The sequence below is a fragment of the Trachypithecus francoisi genome, unplaced genomic scaffold, assembly GCF_009764315.1.
Source record: "Trachypithecus francoisi isolate TF-2019V2 unplaced genomic scaffold, Tfra_2.0 Lachesis_group15, whole genome shotgun sequence".
Classification (NCBI taxonomy): domain Eukaryota; kingdom Metazoa; phylum Chordata; class Mammalia; order Primates; family Cercopithecidae; genus Trachypithecus; species Trachypithecus francoisi.
In genome coordinates, this window is record NW_022681460.1 from 85,581,913 (window position 1) to 85,605,780 (window position 23,868).

The window sequence follows — 23,868 nt, forward strand, 5'->3', positions numbered from 1 at the left end:
GTTTTCTGCCTCTTGAGGTACAGACTGTCTTTTACCTCATTTTATTTTCTGCACTTTTGCTTTACTTCTCAGCAAGTTTTCATACATTTGCTCACTGTCTCCTTGAAACTCTTGCTTCCTTCATCATCCATGAAGTGACTTTTGTCCAGGTGTTTCGCCTTCCCTCTGGCACTTCCTCTTCAATTCTCATAGTTGGTTTCTCCCTCTTTCCCCTTTTTTAAAAATGTGATGTTCTTAAAGTACCTTTTTTCTTCTTAAGCAGTTTTTTGGGGGGCCATTTCATCCCCTTCCTTGGATTTAAGGATCATCCATATGTTAACAATTCCCAGCCTTTTAGGTCTATCCTAGATTTCTCTCCTGAACCCAAGCCCATAGATACAACTGACTACTAGATATCTATATTTGGATGTCTCACAGGCATATTAAACATAGCACGCTCAATATGGCACTCATCTCTTCCCAAGTAAACCTGTTCTTCTGCCAGAATTTTCCCTCCAGAAAATGACAGAATGTCAATCCTAAAGCCAGAAAATCTGGGAACATCTTTAACTTTTCCCTTTCCCTCAGTCCTTGTATTTCTCAACTGCATCTTTTGATATTCTTGATTTTGTATTCTGCATAGCTATGGAATTCAATTTCCTCTTCTTCTCTCCATAGCCCCTAACCCAGTGTAAGTGACCATGAGCTCTTCTCTGGAACCTGCAAAAACTGCTTAATTCATCTTCATTCTATCCTCCCTCCTGAAATTAAGAGAATCTTTCAAAATGCAGATCTGATTGTGCTACTCTTCCACTTAAAACTCTTCAGTGGCTTTTCATTACCTCTAAGTCAATGTTGTCAGGCCTCCTTAATCTTGCCCCCTGCCCCCCTTACCTCTACTGCCTCTTTCTGAGCACTCTCCATGTCTCCCTGTACTCTCCAGCCATACTACATTTACTTCAGTTTCTTGAACATTCTGTGTACCCTGTGGCAGGCACTGTTAATTGTCCCATTATCCAATCTGCCTTTCTTCTTCTTAGTAATAGAACCCATCCCATTCTCATTCAAATTTAGTGGTATCCATGCTGCTAGATGTGACCCTGTGACTGGGTTCTCACCAATGCAATGTGAGGAGGAGTGATATATCCAACTGCAATGTTACTTCCATAAAAGGAAGTTGATTGCCTTTTGTTTCCTCTTTGCCCCTTCCCTATGACTGGAATGCAGATGTGGAACTAGAGCACAATCTTTATGTGGATGAGGAAATGCACTAGGGCAATAGAAGGCTATAAAATGTTGTTTTGGTTTATTTTTGAGATGGAGTTTCACTCTTGTCACCCAGGCGCAATCACAGCTCACTGTAACCTCCACCACCCGGGTTCACTCAATTCTCCTGCCTCAACCTCCCAAGTAGCTGAGATTATAGGCGTGCACCACCGTGCCCAGCTAATTTTGTATTTTTATTAGAGACAGGGTTTTACCATGTTCTTCAGGCTGATCTCGGACTCTTGGCCTCAGGTGATCTACCCTCCTCAGCCTCCCAAAGGGCTAGGATTACAGGTGTGAGCCACTGTGCCCAGCCAAAGGCTATAAAATGGAAGGAACCCAGGACGCTAAATGACCATGTAGTGGACAGTATATTCTGGTTGTTCATTGCAGCAGTTTAGCCTGTGTATTGGTCAGGGTAGTCTATGTTATATTGCAGTAATAAATAACCCCCAATGCTTAGTAGCTTAACACAATAAGCTACTTACTTATTTTTCACTCATACTACTAGGTTCAGCACAGATCAGCAGAGTGGCTCTGCTCTTGTAGTCACTCAGGGATATAGCCTAATGAAGAGCCTCATCTAACTATGTGTCTTATGTGACTTAATGAGCACGCAGGAGAGAAAGGGAATTGGCAAATGTATTCTGTCTTTTAAAGCTTACAGCTAGAAGTCAGCCACATCACTCCACTCACAATCCGTTAGACAAAGCCAGGTTAAGGGTTAAGGACATGCAGACCTACATGTTTCCAGAAGGGAGAGAAAACCACCATATTTGTGACTAGTCCCAGTGACTATTTCTGCAACTTCATTAATACATCTTAGCTTGTGTTCCCCCTAGAAAAGCAACTTCTACATGTTTTGCTAAACTGTTTGTAGGATATGTCTTAAAATTTATACTTCAAGAAATTCACAAGACCGTACCTTCTCATTAATTCTTCCTGCAATCATTATCCTTGGGTTCCTAGAATAACTAGTTTCTTTGCATAATGACTCCCAAATATGTATCTAAATACCTGAATTCTCTCCAAAGTTTCAGTACTAGATTTCCCAGTGGCCACTACATGTCAAAGTTCACAAGCTAAAAAAAAAAATGAATGTATTACTTCCACTTCCCCCTCTTAAATCTGATTCTTCTAACTGGTTTATATTTAATTTTGTTTCCTTTTGTTTGTGTCTTTGTCCCCAGCTCCTAGAATAGTACCTGGCATGAGAAGGGGCACTATATACAAATTGAATTAATGAATTAATGCTGTCAAAATTTGATAATGGCTCCCAAAAGTGAAAAACTCCATTCCCCTCCTTACCAGCCTGCTGAGTCTGCCTCTGCACTCTCTCTTGCAGATGATCCTTTTCTTTTACCTGCCACACTTGTCTATTCAGGAGCTTATTGCCTATGAAGCAGACTCTTCTAATAGCTTTCTGACAGTCTCATCGCCAATTTTTCTATTCTCCTGTCCATGTCACACAGCACTTCCATGTTAATTTCCTTAAAGTGTATGACTCATTTTGTCACTGTTCCACAATCCTATAGGGGGCACATATAGTATGTAAGTGACGTGCTACATTCTGAAGAGAAAACAGGAACCAGGTACAGTTGCCACCCTTGAGTAGCTCACCACCCCGCGGGGAGACAGATGTGTCTAAGAGATTCAGAACAGAGACAGCTGTGTCACGATGGGAGGAGCACTGACCTGGGGTGACAGAGGTGACAGATGCCGAATCAGCCACAGAGCCACACAAGAGGGGCATTTATCCCATGTCCCCACAGTCAATTAGACATCTTCCAGGACAACATTGGACAGAAATAGGAACAGATTCATCTTTGGAGTCAGAAAGAAAGAAGGAAAGGATAGGCACTCACTGAGGTTAGCTTAGAAGTGGGGACCAGGGAAGAAAATGGATGGTGATTAGATCCGAGGACTTCTGTTTTCTCTGATGGATGAGGCGAGTTTATTCCTTGAGGAGGACAAGCACTATGCTGTGGAGTGCTCCCTAAGACCTGGATGTGCTGCCAGCTGGTGGCTTTTGGTTCCCAGTCCCCGCTGGAAACGCCTACCTGTGTCCACGGTATGCAATCTAATTCTACAAACAGCTACTAATGTGTTGGGCATAGTGTTTAGCTATATTAGTAAGCTGCTGTTCCCCTTTCTCCTTGTAAATTTCTACCACGGAAGCCATAGTTTGACTTTCATGACAATGCTTAGATACACACTGTTCTCCAGGGGAGGGAGCCTGAAGTCAAATGAATTGCTGCATGGATTTTGTAAATTCATAGCAGGCCCAATTGCTTGGAAGCCATAGTACTTTTTATTTATAAAAGCCAGGCTTTTTTGAGAGAAAAAAAATAAAAGAGCTTTTTTATTTTTTTAAGGGGAAGGGGATATTATTTTTGGAATTCTAAGAGCTTAACTTTGAATATAGAGCCAAAGCCTGGAAAATTGAAAGCATATATTTTGCAAATAAGCCACAGAAAAGGGAAAGATGACAAAATAGTTTTTGCCAGATGGCATCCTCCTCAGCACTTTTCCCACCCCCCTCATCCCCGCCCCACACACACTCATACCATCAAAAAGAGTATCAGGCAGGACGATGTAGAGTTTTGTAATTTACTTTAAGTGCCTCTTTTGTGCAAGGCTCTTGGGGAATAAAAGACAATTCTTTTTCCGAAAAGAATCGTCTAATCTTGCGAGGGTGATAGATAGGCCTCTCCACAGACACGTGAGGAGTGTCATTTGTCTTCCTCATACTGGCCAAGACTTTGCTGACTCCTGGCTCTGTGCTTAGACTTCCGGAGACTTACAGCCTCTGATCGGATCTTCTAGAAATTTCCATGCACCTTTGATGAATTCCCAGGGGCACTAGAAAAGCAACTTTATAGTAGAGGCAGGTTGTTAAGATCACCTAAATAAGCTTGCCAATGTTGGGGCTCAGAAACCAATACCCCAGAATCTGACATTTTCCCATGCTGAACTAGAGAAGCCTCAAGATCTTTCTGACCTTCCCTCACTCTCTCTCTCTCCCAAAACACAGGATGCCTTTATCTGCCTAAAGCAACCCACCAAAAGGAACAATTGTTTTTGTTTTTTCTTCCTCTCCCTGTAAAACCAAGACTGTAACTGTTACAGTAGGTAGCTAGTCAAGCATGAATGGGGTGGGAGAGGGCTCCCCGACCCACCAGGAATGCCACACTGCCTCTCTAAAATGATAATTGGTCACAGCAGGAGCAGGGAGAGGCAATTTCCCTAGACACAAACTTGAAATTGGTCATTGGCAGCTTCTAATAAAATCTCAGGAATTGGGCAAGTGGGCTCAAGTATGCGCATGAAGAGACAAAATGGCAGTGTATGGCCTTCTGGGGGCATTCTACCGGAAAAGGGAAGAACACCACAGGTGAGCATGCATACAACTCCAGTACACACACTGCGCATGTTCACCTCCCATGTGTTAGCAGGCCACCATGCATGCGGGCAGCCTACTCCAAGGAAAGAACCATGGGAAAAGGGACTCAAGACCCCAGAAGTATGCCAGCATATAAAACCCGAAAGTCAAAAGGTCAAATGCCACACTTGTCCTTCCAGTCACCCATGTGGGTCTCTTCTAAGTGTACTTTCCTTCCTTTTGTTCCTGTTCTTAAGGTTTTTTTTAAATTTTTTCTTTCTTATTTATTTATTTATTCATTTATTTATTTTGAGACAGTCTTACTCTGTTGCCCAGACTGGAGTGCACTGGTGCCATCTCAACACACTGCAACCTCCACCTCCCAGGTTCAAGCAATTCTCATTCCTTAGCCTCCTGAGTAGCTGGGACTACAGGAATGAGCCACCACTCCCGGCTAATTTTTGTATTTTTAGTGGAGACGGGGTTTCGCCATGTTGGCCAGGCTAGTCTCGATCTCCTGACCTCAAGTGATCCACCCGCCTCAGCCTCCTAAAGTGCTGGAATTACAGGTGTGAACCACTGTGCCTGGTCACTGCTCTAAAGCTTTTTAATAACTTCCACTCCTACTCTGAAACTTGCCTCAGTCTCTTTTTCTGCTGTATGCCTGTCAGTCAAATTCTTTCTTCTGAGGAGGCAAGAATTAAGGTTGCTACAGACAGGTAGTACAGATTCGCTGCCAGTACCAGTAACTTGGATATTTGCCGCCCCTAACATATTTTGATGCCATGTGAATTATACACTTTCTCCACCTAACCTATTCACACCTGAACAGATCCATTCACAGGATAACATATAAGTTAATTTCTGCTCCCTGATCCATTCATTCTCCCCAGATCCCCTCAACCAAATCCTCCCTGCTCCCCACCTGTTCTGCTAGGATGATACACATGCGTCTGAACCACCTTGCAGGGTGGGCAGTCACTCCTGGAGTCTCTTCACGTGCATATTGTGTACACGTTAAATAAATCTGTATGCCTTTTCTCCAATCCATCTGCCTTTTGGGAGTGAGTTTTTTAGTGAATATTGTAAAGCAAAAATAAGATTTTAAGCCCCCTCCCTCCACATGTGATTGAACCCCTCCTCTGAGCCAAGGGCATTCTGGAGTAAACCTGAAAATCCAGTTCAGGTCATAATAGAAGAGGGGTTTAGACATGCCTCATTGTACCCATCCAGCATTAATAGCAACACAGACTTTAAGCCTGATAAGAAACATTTACAATCTATTTTCTCTGAAGCTGGCTAGCTGGAGGCTTCATCTGCATGATAAAACCTTGGTCTCCACAACCCGTTATCTTAATCCAGACATTTCTTTCTACCGATAATAACTCTTTCAACCAGTTGCCAATCACCTATGATCTGGAAAATCTGCCTATGACCTGGAAGCCCCCCCTGCCCACCCCCTTCAGGTTGTCTCTTCCTTCCAGATTGAACCAATGTAAATCGTACATGTATTGATTGATGTATTATGTCTCCTTAAAATGTATAAAAGCAAGCTGTACCCTGAGCACCTTGGGCACATGTCAGCAGGACCTCCTGAGGCTGTGGTAAGGTCACGTCCTTATCCTTGGCAAAGTAAACTTTCTAAATTGACTGAGACCTGTCTTAGATATTTTGGGTTCACAACTTTCAGAGGGGGAAGGGGAAGCTTTCCCTCGGCTCCCCTACACCAAACACCCGCAGAAATAGGGGAATGGATGAAGCTGAATTCCCCCCACCATTGGATAGATAAATAGAAAAGAGAATTGAAGGCTTTGAAAAGAGAAACCTACGCCCTTCAAATCAAGCAGTTCTTTTGGAGGGTAAAAAATAAAAATAAATAAATAAATAAAGCCCTTCGCAGTTCTTCAAGGCACGCTCTAGAAAAGACTTTATAGCTAAATAATAATTATTAGGCAAATTAATTTTAAAAATGTTTACATTGAGAGCCACATTATTCTTATTTTACACTGAGCACTAAAAAGGATTACCTTGAAATCTCCCTGAAATAGATCTAGAATTGCTTCATGGTTTTTAAAAAAAAAGAGTATCTGAAAGGCAGAAGGTTTTCTTTCCTTTTTTTTTGCGGGCAGATTTGTGAGAAAAATGAAAGCCATGAAACTAGCTTTTTCTTCTCAAAAGATAACTAGCCCCCCTACACCTTTTTTTAAATACAGAATTTTAGTATTGCTCAAAAGGATATGGGCATGTCAAGTGCCCTTTGAAAAAATCCTTCTGATAGAAAGAAAAATAATCTAGACAGACCGGAGAACATCACAATTCCTTTAATCCTTAATAGTTACTGGAACTGAGAGAAGAGCTTAGAGTATTGTTAAAATTCCCCCAAGGAAATGTCAAGCTCTCACTAGAAAAGGCTTTTTTTTAAATCAACACTTAGGATTCCAAGAGAAGAAGGAACGCGAGGAATTTCATAAGCTATTTCAGTTACTTGAAATTTTGTGAGTCAAACAGAGCCAATTCTGAATACATGTGGAGTGGGTGCAGCCGGCGCCCCACCCAGATCCTCTCCATCTGGCTGCAGTTACTGTGAGTGTTGGCCCCTGACTACTCACACCGCCCCCTTCCCTAGAGCAGTGCCCTCAGCTGAATGGAGCGTCCTTGTCTGGAAGGTTGCACCCCACTCAGGGACACAGGATGGGGCAGCTGGCAACTAATGACTGCCTGACACAGAGATACAAAAGGTTGGCCTCCGCCTCCGGATGAGACAAATTGTGGGGTGGCTATGGCTCAGAGCTGTGGGTCCTGGCTGTGGTGGAACTCATCCTTGCTTAGCTTTCTTCCCCTGTCAGATCTTGTTTTCCCAATTCCCTTTCTCCCAGGAACATGCTTTCAACAGACCTCTTCACCAGAGTCCCTGTCTCAGGCTCTGTTATGGGGACCCTAATCTTAGTGCAATTCAGGAAAACCTGAGGCCCTCTTATGCCATTTTTACAACCTTCCTTCCTTCCTTCCTTCCTTCCTTCCTTCCTTCCTTCCTTCCTTCCTCCCTCCCTCCCTCCCTGCCTTCCTTCCTTCTTTTCTGAGATTCATTGTTAGTGGCTAAAGAATTTTGAGAGGGTTAACTTTTTAGCACTTAAACCAACACATCACAGGTCAGTATATACTCTGCCTAAACACAAGTTTCATCCTAATTAGAAAGTGCTAGTTTTGTTTTGTTTTGCTTTGTTTTTTGTTTTTTTGTTTGTTTGTTTGTTTTTGGTTTTTTTTTGCAAAATTATAACCTCTGCCATTGCCATAAAGACTCCAAGACTTCTAGCTTCTTCCATTCTCAGGAAAGAACAGAGGGGGTTCTGGAAGCAGGAGCCAGGGGTCTTTCTCTTTCTCCACTCCTGCATCTCATGGCCTCATTCTGTCTCTGGAATCCTGGAATATTAGACCTGCTGGCTCAACATTTCCCAAAGAATTCTGTGTTCAAGCACCTTTAGGGAACATCATTTATCTTATCCCCATTTGGGGGGAGTCACAATATTGTTAAAATATTAAATTTAAGAAATATCAAAGTAAAGAATCCTATTTAACTTATTGAACCCAGACTTTTCTAAACTTACCCATAGAATCCTATTTTTGTGGATCATAGTTGAGGAAACACCAATCTGGTCCAGTTCCTCATTTTAACACTGGAGGCCCACGGAGATGAGCTCCTTTGGGCTGCCAACTCCCTGAGTGACAAGCCACCCCAGCTCCACAGTAATTTGTAGTATCCTAGTGACAGTGCCACTCTCTGACTACACTAACGACATGCTGAGCACCATCCTGGGGGTTTGTTGCTTTTGCCAATCAACAGACCAGCTGCACATTCTCCCTTTGCAGGGTGACTTTCCATGGTTAACGACTCTGTGCTTGAAATGCGAGCTTCAGACCTCCTGTTACATGTGTATAAATTAGATAAAATTGACCCAGACCCAAGTTGACTAAACAAGAGACCTGTTTGTTTTTATTGTTTTTGTGGGGCTCAAAGCTGCCCTTTGAGGTCTTGGCGTGTGGGATCTCACCTGTTTGAATTCACAATAATTCTCTGTTCCATCAGATCTCAGTGACTTTGATGATTCCAGGGCTCTGTTTCTATCTGCGATTTTTTAAAGGCAATTTGTATTTTATAAACACTTAGTAATTCTAGATACTTTTCCCTCCTGGTTTAGATGATCAACAATCACTGTTTAATAACAGTTTGGCTTTTTGACCAATGAAGTCAAATGGAAAGGCTTCCATTCTATGAAAAAATGAAGTGTTTATACTCAAAATAACTTAGGCTTGTCTTTCAGTTCTAAGCATATGCAGAGGACTCAAGGTTCCTCAGACATGTGTCCTTACGTCTGTAGTCTGTATTTTTATAAATAAACTAGAGCCATGGGGTGTGTATGTATTTAGAAATAAGCCCTCAGGCTTCATGTGGCCTTTCCGGCCCAGCTGAGGGAACTAGCAAACAGCCTCTAGGGCTGGAAGGAAATCAGCCATTTTATACCCAGTTTAGTATTCAGCGTTTTATCTGGGTCTAAACAGAAACGATTTGGACAGCTTGCGTTTTCAGCACTCAAATCATCCTATCAGCCAGAATGGCACTACAATAGAGAATCCTAACAAGGTCAGTCTGCCCCACTGCTCCATTCCACTTAGAAAAGCCCTCACACACTTCACGAGTTCAAGGAGGGAAGCCAAATGTGCGTTTCTGTGTGGGCGCTAACCACAGTGCTGTAGACATCATTTCAGCTCAGCATTGGCAGCCTACAAATCCATCTGGGAAATTAGGGCCCCTCTCCCTTCCAATATCACAAACGGGAATGTCTCCTAACTTCCTGACATATGATCTTCCTGGGTCATTCTCCCTACGCACTGCATGAGGAGAGAAAAAGAGCAAAATGAATCTTCCTACAATTAGATGGAAAAACATAATAAAGTGAAAGAGGACCTTGTGTGCTTTGCTTTTTTCTTCCAGGCAGGCATGCCATCATCTCATCTCTCTTCCTTTGCTCCTGGAGCAGGTGTGGTTTGTAGCCATTAGCAATGCAGCCTCTCCCTTAGTACAACTTCAGGAGTGATTTCAGTCTACACACACACACACTCACACTCACACACACACACACTGACGTAGGGAGTGAGAGTGGAAGGCAGTATGACATGGAAGGGAGAATTAAGGACAGTGATTAATCCAGTCCAGAGTCGATTGTGTGACACTTTGGGTCCAATAGGCTGTGCCAGAAGCACCATGTTTCTGTGCATGAGAGGCCACTGGCTAAGGCACAACAGGCCCAACAGGCCCCAGCTGGAGTGACAGCTGGAGTGACTCCTCCCCTCTCCACACTGCTGAGTTTCCTTCCTGTTCCAACATAGACATGCCAACACCCTTCACTTTTAATTACACAAATGGAAAGTAAGTGCACACGCATTTCAAGAAAATCACTCAACAACTAAAGGAACAGATGTTGTAGCCTGAAAAGGAAGTCGTCATTTTGGTAAAGTAAATTTGTGTGTGTGGCCGGAGCTAATGCTCAGCAGGTGTGGGTACTGACTTCTCCAGGAAAATGTTTGTCTTCCTTGTGTGGAATTATTGATGGTTCCTGAGAAGGGAGATTCAGTTGTTGGCCTGAATTTGTTTGCTAGGGTGGCCATAACACAGGGCCACAGATTGGGTGGGTTAAGCAACAGAAATTTATTTTCTCACAATTCTGGAGGCTGGAAGTCTGAGACCAAGGTGTTGGCAGGGTTGGTTTCTTCTAAGGTCTCTCCCTTTGGCTTGTAGATGGTCATCTTTTCCCGGTCTCTTCATAGGTCTTCCCTCTGTGACTATGTGCTAATTTCCTCTTCTTATGAGGACATCAGTCTTATTGAATTAGGGCCCACCTAGTGACCTAATTTTCAATTAATTGCATCTTTAAAGACTCTACCTCTAAATACAGTCATATTTGAGGTACTGAGCATTAGGACTTCAAGACATGAATTTGGGTGGGTGTACAAATCAGCTCATCATATCACCTGATAGATATTGATTGATAGGTAGACTTTTTTCAGTTTTTTTTTAAGAGGTAAGGAATAGGAAAGAATCCATCAAGAACTGAAGCAAAAACACAAAATAAGTTGGACCAGGCTCATGGCATCCCCACCTAACAATGAGAAAGAGAATTGATAGTCACTTCTAAATTATGGTGTTAGTCATGACCAAAATTCTAACTCTAACTCTTGTTAGACTATTGTATTCAGAAATATTTTTCCTGTTGGGGCACACTGAGAGAGGATAACTTTCTAGGGGTAAAGGATGGGGATTCATCCGAAGGAATAGAATGTGCCCATTGTCAGTCATCTGAAGAAGTATTTTCTTCTAGAACATGACATAAAATATCCAGGGAAGCAAACCGCAGAGTAGGAGATTCTTATGAGAATTCAGTCTGAAGTCAAGATGCAGACCAAGATTTACCACACTCCCAGGGATGAGTCAGCCCCTGCTACGTGGACACAGCCCTGTAGCATTTATGCTAGTTAAGCCACTGGTAAGAGAGCCTAGCAGCACCTTCAATTTAGCCAGTGAGATTAATAGCCACTGGACGTATTTACCCAGTTGATAGCATGGGGTGAGCAGAGAATGAGGGATAGAGGCAGGGCTCTGGACCACGGGAATGCCAACTCCTCTTCTTCATTTCATCCACTTTCTGAGATAACATAGCTTTTACTTATTTTTCTTAATTTTTAAACATTTTAAATTGTGGCAAAATACACATAACATAAATGTTGCCATCTTAAAGAGACAGGGTCTTGCTATGTTGCCCAGGCTGGAGTTCAGTGGTTATTCACAGGTGCCATCATAGCACACTACATCTTTGAATTCTTGGCCTCAAGTGATCCTCCCATTTCTGAGTAGCTGGCATTACTGGCATATACCACTGCACTTAGCTTAACTGTCTTTAAGTATACAGTTCAGTAGTGTTAGGTATGTTCACTGTTGTACAACCAATCTCCACAATCTTTTTATCTTGTAAAACTAAAGTTCCACCCATTAACAAACACTCCCCATTTCCCTGGCCACACCATTCTACTTTCTGTTTCCAGGAATTTGACTACTCTAGATCTCTCATATAAGTGGAATCATATAGTGTTTGTCTTCCTGTGACTGGCTTATTTCACTTAACATAATGTCCTCAAGTTTCCACCATATGTCAGAAACCACCATATGTCAGAATTTCCTTCCTTTTCAAGGCTAATACTCCATTATGTGTATACATCACATTTTGTTTATTCATGTATCCATCAATAGGCATTAGGGTTGCTTCCAGCTCTTGGCTATTGTGAATAACAGTGCTATGAACATCGGTATAGAAAATATCTCTTCAAGACGATGCTTTCAATTCTTTTGTAAATATATCCTAAAGTGGAATTGCTGGGTCATATGCATATTCATTCTTGACAGAAACAGAACCCATAGGAAGGCGGGAAAGAAAGGATTAATAGATGATATATAGATGGAAAGATAGATAGATAGATAGATAGATAATAGGTACATGATAGATAATGGACAGATGATTGATAGATAATTGATTGATGATAGATAGATAGATAGATAGATAGATAGATAGATAAGAGATAGATAGGCCAAGCACGGTGGCTCACTCCTGTAATCCCAGCACTTTGGGGGGTTGAAATGGGTGGATCACTTGAGGGAGTTCTAGACCAGCCTGACCAACATAGCGAAACCCCATGTCCACCAAAAATAAGTTAGCCAGGCATGGTCGTGCATGCTTATAATCCCAGTTTCTTGGGAGGCTGAGGCACTTGAACCTGGGAGGCAGAGGCTGCAGTGAGCTGAGATGGTGCCACTGCACTTCAGCCTGGGTGACAGAGTGAAACCCTGTCTCAAAAAAAAAAGGAAAAAGAAAAAGAAAAAAAAAAGACAAATAGATAATACAAAATCAGCTTGCATGATTATGGAGACTGAGAAGTCCCACCATCTGCAAGCTAGATACCCAGCAAAGCCGGTGATGTGATTCTAGTCTGAATCCAAAGACCTGAAAACCAGGGAAGCCAAGAGTTCAAAGGCAGAAGACCAATGTTCCTGCTCGAGCAGGCAGGCACAGGGGACAAGAAAGAATATATTTCTCCTTCTTCTACTTTTTTGTTCTATTCAGGCCCTCACCGGTTAGGATGATGGCCACCCACACTGAGAATGACAATCTACTTTATGGAGTCCACCAACTCCAATGCCAGTCTCATCCGGAAACAGCCTCACAAGCTCAGCCAGAAATACTATTCAATCTGGGCACCCTGCTGCACAAATTGACATATAAAATTAACCACACAATAAAGTAATTGTGTTTTTAATTTTTTGAGGGCATTTATTTTTTAAACCAGATAATACTTTCACTTGATTCAAAAATCATAATGCTATAAAATGCTTTACTCTGAGAAGTCACCATTCATAACCTTTTCCTCATACCAATCACCAACTACAGCTAACCACACACACACACACATATCTATTCTGTATCACTCAAGTGTTCCTTTATACAAATGCATACTTATATACTCTCATTCTCTAAGGCCAGAGTCCACTGTGGTAACAGGACTGGTGCCCCCATGATCTTCACCCCTGATACCATGTCTTTGAATAGGTTATATTACCTGGCAAAATAGACATGGCAGGGGGAATTAAGGTTATGGATCCTAAAAGAAAGAGATTATCCTGGATTAGAGTGGTAGGGGCACGCCAATCACTCAGCAGAAGGAGAGCCAGGAGAGAGAAGACGGAAGTGGAAGGAAGTCGGAGATTGAAAGCACGGCAAGGACTCAGCCCACCATGGCTAGCTTTGAAGAAGGAGAAAGGGGAGGGTGAGCCAAAGGATGCAGGCCACCTGCAGATGTTGGAAACAACACCCTTCACCCAGACAGCCAGCAAGGACACAGGAACCTCAGCTCCACTCGTGTGGAACCGAATTCGGTCAACAACCTGAATGAGCCTGAAAGTGGGTTCTCCCTCAGAGCTCAGATAAGAGCCCCATCTGTCTGACTCCTTGATTTAGGCCTTGTGAGACCCAAAGCTGAAAAAACCATCTGAGCCCACCAGACTTCTAACTTCTAGAACTAACTCTGGCTACTGCAGCCTGGAAATAATTTTTTACTGTGTTTCATCTGTTTTTAGCTCTGTCCATAGTCCCTTTACCTGACATACACTTTCATCTGTTTTTAGCTCAGTCAATAATTCCTTTACCTGACAAGCACATGCATGTGTGTACAGCACTCACTACTACGCTCTCACACCTTCTGCTCCCTCCAGGGAGGTCCAGGCCAGCAGCCTCTCTCTGTGAGAAGCACATACTGTATCATCAGGCAGACATGGCCCCCATCACTTGCCTGTATCCAGCCAGTTCCGTGTTCGCAGCCCTCCCCAACACCTGGACTCACCTGCAGCCTCGCCTTTTCTAGGTGCCATCACTTTTAGACATCAAACCATTTAGCATTTCCTCTACTCTATACTTCTTTATGTCATTGATTTTCTTTGTCCAGTGAAATTAGGTCAATTTTTACTCTGTAGTTTGACCACGCAGAGTGACAGGCACTGGAAACACAGTGACGCATATTAGGAAGTTCACTAAACTACACCAGATTTGTCCTATCATCTTTGTCTTGGTCCTATGTTTTCCTTATTTATAAAGTAAAAACACTGGCTTAAGTAAGGGTGATCAATCATTTTTTCATCCTAACATATTTGAAGGATATGAAACAATCTTATTGACAACAATGGGAAAATATAGCATGATTGTTAATTCAAAAATTTTCAGAATCTCTGAGGAAAGGAAAAGTTCCCCCTAAACTGGAAAATATAGCATGATTGTTAATTCAAAAATTTTCAGAATCTCTGAGGAAAGGAAAAGTTCCCCCTAAACTGGGCACGGTGGCTCACACCTGTAATCCCAGCACTTTGGGAGGCTGAGGTGTGTGGATCATCTGAGGTCAGGAGTTCAAAACTAGCCTGGCCAACATGGTGAAACCCCGTTTCTACTAAAAATACAAAAATTAGCTGGGTGTGGTGGCTGGCACCTATAATCTCAGCTACGTGGGAGGCTGAGGCAGGAGAATCACTTGAACCTGGGAGGTGGAGGTTGCAGTGAGTCGAGATTGTGCCATTGCACTCCAGCCTGGGCAACAAGAGCAAAACTCTGTCTCAAAAAAAGAAAAAGAAAAAGAAAAAGAAAAAGTCTCCCTAATTAGGATTGCCAGATAAACTGCAACGCACACAACTAAATTTGAATTTTAGCTAAACAGAAAATAATTTTTTAGTGTAAATATCCTAAATATTCAATGGACCATACTTATACTAAAAAATTATTCATTATTTAGCTGATATTCATATTTAATTGGGCAACTGGTTTTTTTATTTGCTATATCTGGCAACTTACCCCTATGTAACTCTAATTCTCTTTTCTTGGGATATGCATGACTGAGAATCACTGTACGAATTTCATTCAGTAAAAATGTTTTGACTGCCAGGCACTGTTCTCAGGGCTAGGAATAGAAATTAACAAGCAGTCCTTTCGTTGTTGTTGTTTTCAAATCTTGTAGTGCTTGCGTTCTCATGGGGAGCTCAGGGACACAGAGACAATCAAAAAAAATTTATAAAAATATGTAGCATGTTATTGAGAAAAACAAAGCAGATTATGGAAGTGCCAGGGGGCAAGAGGAGGGATGTTATTTTACATAGGGTGGCATTTACACAGACACTGAAGGAAGGCTTATTTGGGAACCAAGATTATACTTTTTATCTCAAGGTTCTGCTCCAATTCATTACTTAATGACTCATCAAATGTCTATTAGGTGCCCAGTATGTATCCAGCACAAACTAAGTAGGGAGAAAAATACAGAAAAAGATACAGAAAAAACAATGTGACATAGGCATGGTATCAGATCTCCTCTTTTAGGATTTTATAGACTAGGAGGGAGAGATTGGCAAATAAACAAGTAATTATCTAAGAATTTCAATGTGCTTTGGGCAGAGGCCCATGGGGAAGAAGTGATACAGAAAAACTATGATCGCTCCTCTGAAAAAATTCCCAGAAAGCAGCATCACTGGAGCTGAGCCTAAAATGAGAGTAATTGTGTGCCAGGGACCGAGAAAGGACATTCCCAGCTACAGGGAGCAAACTGCTGGAGGGCCGGGAGCTGGAGGTCATTCAGCAAGGATGGGCAGGAGCTCCAGAGGGGCTGAGCCAGGGGCAGAGGCTGGTCCTCAAGTGAGAAACCTGTGTGTCACACTGAGAGTTCCAAATGATTTTAAGTGGAACAATAGGATAGTAACAATTACTCAAGCAACAAGAACAGAGACTGGGCTGGAGGAAGCCGGAGAGCAGAACCTAAGCAGAAATTTCCCTTAGCTTGAATTGCCTCCAGATTAATAATATGGATGGAACCAAAATGTGAGACACTTATTAGCAATATTGAGAAACTATTATGTAGGAAAAAAGTGGTGAAATCCAGTGTTGTAGTTTTTCTTCTTCACTTTGGCTACACAAATTTGACCAAGGATTCATTTAAATCTACAATTGCCTAACATTTCCCATCACTGCCAGTTATTACGTCATTATAGTTACCAAATGAGAATTCTCATGGCTTTAGTTCTCAGGTAATGCTCAACGGATAGTTTCATCAACTTTGGCCTCTTCAACAAGAGATGAACGCTAAAGTATACGACATCCATAGAAAGTCGTTAGAAAGTCATTATTTAAGGGCTTTTTCATATTGCAAATGTGTCCTTTCTGGAACAATTTGCTTTTTGTCTATAAAAAGTATTAAGCATCAGTGCATTTCACACTTGATAATTGGTTTTCTCTTGGCATGACCTTCAATCCACTACACAGGAGAAGATACCTACACTTTCAATTGTAAGATGATGTTAGGGACACATTTCTGCTGGAAGTGGCAGTTGCAATAGTTTCCACACTGCTCAACACACTGAAGCTTTGTGACAAAGAACACCATTTGCAACTTTGACTCTTACCTTAAGTTATGTTTTATGTTATTTTGTTTTCTTTCTCAGAAAGAGACTCTTTCAAAACCTACAGCTGAGTGAAGCAGGTTGAGGAATCCATAATATGGTATACATTCAGGTATTATTGACACTTCCCACCTCTGCCGATGTGAATGTGCTGAAATTAGAGTAACTCTTGCCTGAGCCTCTCCCAAGGCCCTGTACCTAATTTTATGTTCATAATTTTTTATCCTTGACGAGGGCCTCCCAAATTGTATAATATTCAGGCTCTATAAAAGCTAGATGCATGCTTCAGCCTAAGTAAATCAGACCACAACAACCTAGGAGTGAGGTCAGAAACAAAGAGTAGTTTTATGATTCCTTGGTTTTTGTTTTTTTGTTCTTTTGTTTTTTAGACGGAGTCTTACTCTGTCACCCAGGCAGGAGTGCAGTGGTGTAATCTCAGCTCACTGCAACCTCCACCTCCCAGGTTCAAGCAATTCTCCTTCCTCAACCTCCTGAGTAGCTGTGATTACAGGTGCATGCCACCACACCCAGCTAATTTTTTTTTTTTAGTACAGATGGGGTTTTGCCATGTTGGCCTGGCTGGTCTTGAACTCCTTACCTCAGGTGATCCACCCGCCTTGGCCTCCCAAAGTGCTGGGATTACAGGCATGAGCCACTGCGCCCGGCTTTCTGATTCCACAGCAACTTGTCCTGCAGTCACTCAGTCTCCCTGAAATTCCTTCCAAATATCTCCAGGAATTCCAACAAGTATTTCATATACGTTTCCCAAGCTAATTCCCTTAGCTATAGCAGTTGTCATTTGACTCTGCCTGTTCTGCTTCACAATAGAGTAGGTCTTGTCACTGATGATAGGAAACATTGCAACTCTGCTGTTCAGATCAGCTTCGCTGCTGACACCCACCATGCCCGAGTCAAAGCAATTAGGGCTGGTGCTGAGCAGAGAGACTCCAACGCTGGGCATTGCATCTTCCTACCCTTCCGTCACCACCTCCTGCAACTGATAGAGGTGCAAGTGCTTCCCCTGTCGCAGCCCTTTTCAGTTTTGCAGGCAATACATCGCAGCCTGCTCACCAAATGTCTAAGGCACAATGCCCCAGGGGCCAACCTGGAAGGTAATCTGAGAGACAGACCTGAGGCATTCATTTAACCAAACTCTTCCCTCTCCTCCTTTGCCTTCTTCCTCAGGAGGACCATTAGTCCCTCAGGTAAAACACACTCTTGGAGATTCCACCCCAACAAACTTACCCAGATGTTCCTAAGCATGGAATCAAAGAACAAAGAAAAGCTATGGAACAACTGCAGAACCGTGCAGAGCAGTCGCAGGTGAGGCAGTTTACGGTGGCCAAGAGTGCAGGCTCTGGACTCGGACTGTCTGAGATCTCACCCTGGTGCTGCTATTTAACAGCTCTGAAACCTTCAGCAAGTTATTTAATCTTTCTGTGCCTCAGTTTCATCACCTGTAGAATGAGGATAATAGTAGCATTTACTACATGTGGTTGCTATAAGAACTAAATGAGTGAATGTATATAAAATGGTTGGGAAATGGTACTCCACGAAAAAGTTATAGGAATATGGGTCACCTGGTTGAAACATGGAATAAATGCCTATCTTGAAATGGCATCTCTGCTATTTGCTTAGTATTTATTTACTTTTTAGAGCAAAAACAATACATACACATAAAAGAAATTAAGGTATTCAAAACATATAGAGTGAGAGAAGCATCTTTTCACCCTGGCCCCCAGCCAGTCAGATCTCCTCCCCAGATGCAATGCCACCATCAGTTTCTCGTGCCCCCTTCTGGGGATACACTACGTGATTGCAAGCATCTATGTAGGTTTCACTTGTTAACTGACAACTCTGGATCTACAAAAGTGACTGAGAGGGCAGTGATCAGCTCTCCTACAATTTGCCTTTAGGGAACGGACCATCTGGAGGAAGAGCCCATGAGCAACAAAACAGGGCAGAAAGGACACACAGCCACAATGAAGGAAGCCAGACAAAACAGAGTGGGAGGAAGCAGAAGCAATTCTGACTAGTAGAATCATTAGTGGAGAATGTCCCTGAGCCTAAACCAGGGATTACCTCCTTTTATGTGTATGTCTGTGCTAAGAAGTTCATTTAGAGTCTCATCCCCAAAGTATAAACTTCACAAAAAGCTTTACATAGCCAATATGATGGGGCTCTGTAATGTTGGGTATATGCAAGTCACTATTATTAAAATTCAAATTATTTTACTTTTCTAAACTAAATTAAATGGAGCACTGAGCCCAGAGAACGATGCCTTAAAAAAGACCCTTTATGACTACAGTCATTAATAATTTACTGTTCATTTAAAAATAATAACTGAAAGAGTATAATTGTATTGCTCATAACACAAAAAATAAATGCTTGAGGTGATGGATACCCCATTTACCCTAGTGTGATTATTACACAGTCCATGCCTGTATGAAAATTTCCCATCTACCCCACAAATATATACACCTACTACGTACCCACAAAATTAAAAATTAAAACAGAAAAAAAAAAAAGACCCTTGGTATCCAGGCTGCCATGGTCCCTCAGGGGATGCTCTTTGTCTTGGTCCACTTACCTGGAGCAGCCTCACTCCCTCCAGGCTCTGGGTCTTGCTCACGACACAAACGGACTCTGTACTCTATTCAGGACCCAGGCTACCCCCACTTGGGCTTCTTCCTGCACCCAGAACCTGAATATCCCCCCATCTGCAAACACACTAAAACCCTCAACCCCTTCCAGTGCAGACTTTTGTCTCCAGCCTTGACTCCTTCCAATCTGTTTTCCTTGTTGCAGCCAGAGTGACCGTTGTTTTTATCTGTCTGTTCGCTTGATCTTTAACAAGATTTACATTAATATAACATGGTCTCAAAAAGACATTCATATTAGTTAATGCTATTTATTTTATTTTATTTTATTTTTTTGAGAGAGAGTCTCGCTCTGTTGCCCAGGCTGGAGTGCAGTGGCATGATCTAGATTCAATACAACCTCCGCCTCCCAGGTTCACGCCATTTTCCTGCCTCAGCCTCCCGAGTAGCTAGGACTACAGGCACCCGCCACCTTGCCCGGCTCCTTTTTTTTGTATTCTTAGTAGAGATGGGTTTTCACTATGTTAACCAGGATGGTGTCGATCTCCTGACCTCGTGATCTGCCCGCCTCGGCCTCCCAAAGTGCTGGGATTACAGGCTTGAACCACTGCACCCGGCCCCTGTAATGCAATTTATTTTAAGTTACCTGTGCAGTTTGAACCAAAAGTTGTCCATTACTTTAGGTTTAAAATAAAGAGGATTTGGTGGGTTTTTTTTTTTTCATCTATGACAAATGTGTAAAACTGCTCCCTCAAATACTGTTAAGGCAGGCAACATGAACCATGAGAAACTTACTTTTGTTTCACTTAGAAAATAAAACTATGTAAAAACTTAAAATTGATCCAACAAAGCTATTTTGTAATGTTTCCTTGCTGGTCTAAAAAATTTCAATAAGTATAGTGTAGTCTCGGAGGTGGGAGCCCATTTGTACCCCGATCGTTTTTCATGGCTGCCGCAACAAATTACCACAAATTTGGTGCCTTAAAACACAGAAATGTATTCTGTCTCAGTCCAAAAATTCAGAAGTCCAAAATCGAGGTGTCAGCAGGGCCTTTCCAAAGGCTGTAGGGGAGAATCTTTTCCTGCCTTTCTCAGCTTCTGGTACCTTCTAGCATTTCTTTGCTTGCAGCAGCATCATTCCAACCTCTGCCTCTGTCTTCACATGGCCTTCCTCTGTCTGTGTCTCTCTGTGTCCTGTCTCTCCTTTCTCTTATAAAGACATCAGTCTTTGGATTTAGGGCCCACCTTAAATCCAGGATTAATTTATCTCAATATCCTTAACTAATTACATCTGCAACGACCCTATTTTCAACAACAACCTAGGAAACAATCTCATTAGCTGTCCGTCTTTAGTTAACATTGCATGTAGACTATGTGCCTACCTACACCAAGATCCAAGTAATTTCCTTAATGAGTTGACACATCAGTTCATTTCATCTGCTGAGGTCAGTGAGAGAACTCAACACATTGGCTATCGATATTTCTGATTTTTTTTAACTTTTTAATTTTTATTTTTATTTATTTTCCTTTTTTTTTGAGACAGAGTCTCACTCTGTCACCCAGGCTGGAGTGCAGTGGCACCATCTCAGCTCACTGCAAGCTCCACCTCCTGAGTTCACACCATTCTCCTGCCTCAGCCTCCCGAGTAGCTGGGACTACAGGTGCCTGCCACCACACCCGGCTAACTTTTTGTATTTTTTTTTTTAGTAGAGATGGGGTTTCACCATGTTAGCCAGGATGGTCTCGATCTCCTGACCTTGTGATCTGCCTACCTTGGCCTCCCAAAGTGCTGGGATTACAGGTGTGAGCCACTTTGCCTGGCCTGATTTTTATTTTTTAAAGGACATTTTTATCCTAGTTACTCCAAGTCTAGAATAGGTAATTAACTAAGCACTAACAAGTGCAGGAGAAGCTAAAATTTACCTCTCCCAATCTTAGATCTTAGGTGGGAAAGAACCCTGTATCAAAAGACCCATTAACAAGAAAAAAAAAAACAAGTTTATTAACAAGTTTATTAGTTTATTAACATGCATTATAACACATTATGCAGGAGACACCTGAATGAAAAGTAACTCAAACCGGTGGTTTCAAATTCTGCTTATATATCATTTCAATAAAGAAAATACATTTGTAGAAAAATAACAGGATGAAGGAAAGTGGATTTAGTCTTCCAAGGTGGGAAACTGTAGGATGGTAAACAGATGGAGAAAACTAATGCAATAAGGTTGGTTTACTGATTCCTCTGGTGCTGTCTCTGAGCTGCTAAGGGTCTACAGTTGTCTCCAGTAAAGAAGAATTATATCCTGTCTTCAGACAAAAAAGAGGGCGTATATAAAGTGTTTTCTTCCTGTTGCTGCTTCTTATCTTTAGCTTAAAAAATTTTTATCCCAAAGAAGCATATTTTGGGGTGACATATTCTGATTTTCCTCACACAGATACCTTCTGCTTTCAAACGTGCATTGAATGGTATGCCAGGAAGCCATGGAGCCCAGGTTTCAGCTCATAAGCAGAGAATGATTGAAGGGTGGTAGAATATAGAATGTGCCACCTCAAAGTATGCCACTTTGGCATAAGGAATATTTTGAGTTAAGGGCACATAAAAATAAAAGCAGCAGGTGCAAGAAGGATGCTCTGACCCTACCTTTTTCTTTCCGAAAGCAAGAGCCAAAACCCCCATATGTGCAATTCTTATACCAGGAGGAAAATAACATTCTTATCAAGGACAGGAAGTTGAAAGTGAGGAAATTTTGTAAAACAGACCTTGTTAAACTCACTCATATCTTCCTTTAGCCTTTCCACATAGTTTAGTTATTGTTCCACAATTACCACTTTATTCAAGCTAGTATAAAAGCATTTAGGTTTTGCCATGTTGGGTTTTCATTTCCTTATGAAGCACTCCCATATCACATAAAACTTATATTAAATAAACGTGTATGCTTTTCTGTGTATCAGTCTTATGTCAGTTTAATTTGCAGGCTCAGTTGAAAAGCTCTGAGAGGGCACAGGTAAATTTGGCCTTTCCTCTAAGATCTAAAACAAATTTGATCCTACCACATTGCTGCAAAAACCTATTGATGATATATATGCTCACTGCTCATAGAACAAAGACCTAATGCTAAACCAGGACCTGCATGGTCTGGGCCTTGGGTCTGACTCTAGTCTCATTTCTGGTCACAGCCTCATTAGCTCTCCGTGTCCCAACCACCTACATCTTGTTCCTCAAGGGTGGCATGCCATCATGCAAGCCCCACCACAGGGAAATACTCACTTTTCTCTGTCAAACAAATGCTACCCCCCTACTCCTTTCTCCTTTTCCTACCCTGCAGCTCTCAATAGTCCTCATTTTCTCGGAAGGCCTTCCCTGACCTCCTGGCCAGGCCAAATCTCTCACGATGGTTCCCACAATCTCTTGCACCCCTTCTTCATGGCCCCTCTCACACTCATGCTTTTGTGTCTATTTGAGCAATTATCTGATTAACATCAATAAACCCAATAAGGGTGGAGATCCCGTCTCTTTTGTTTTCCATTGTGTCTCCAGCATCCAACACAGAGTCTCACCCACAACTGATATCCAGTATACATATTTGTTGAATAAGTTAACAAGCACAATGATCACCCTGCTCATCTGCGCTTTTTTATCTCACTTCGTTGGGTGGTATCCATAGATACAGTCACGGGCATACCTGCATTGGATTCAGGGCAAAAATCCTTTGGTAATCTAGGCAGCTTTGTTCCCACTGAGAAAATTATAAACCGGAATAAAAGCTGAGGTTTGAGAAACGAGGACAAACACTGCTTTTGCACAGTCAATAGAGATTTTCACAGCATGTTGCCATCTTTTTTCTTCCCCCCCTTTAAAAAATTAGTTCTCTACTATTGCCTGAGTCGGAGATATGCAATGGAGAGGAACAATGAGGAATTGGGCAGAGAGCCATGGTGAGTAGCAGGATATGATACCAGGTAACAATTTGTGAGCCATGTCCTCAGAGTCCCCCTGTCAGGCTATATCTGAATTGGTCACATCTTCTCCGAAAGCAGGCGTCCCCCTTCTGTGCACGCTGACAGAGCCTGGTGCTTTGCAGAGTGCCTGCCAACTCCCAAGGAAGGTTTTGTTGGCAGAAGCACCAGGAAGTCTTGGTTTCTTAAAGGCAAGCAACCCACTGTTGAAATTTATGTTGGCCTTCAACTGCCACAGAGACAATCTGCTGAAAAGTTTATTTCAGGTTGAAATGAAAAGGAAATGTCTTAAATGAATCCAGCTGTTTGTTTCAGTTCTCATTTTTTAACTAGTTGAACCTAGCACATTGATTTTCAGAAAAAATAAGATTAAAAGGCTGCAGATGTATACAGCCCAGGGTATTGATTCTGGGGGAAAATTCAGTCAAATAATCAAAATGTCATTTCTGGGTAAGAGTTCCCATCTTTTTGGATTTTAACAGGAAAATAATGGAGCCCTTCAGCAGACTGGAGAGGAAATAGATGGTAATTCTGCTGTTGCTTGTGAACAAGTAACCCGTTAGAAACTGGATGTAGAGAAACCCCTAAGGGAAAGTCTCTTTTCTTGTTACTCTCCAGTGTTTTCAGTTTTGAGCTCTAGACTGTGAAGGAAAAGT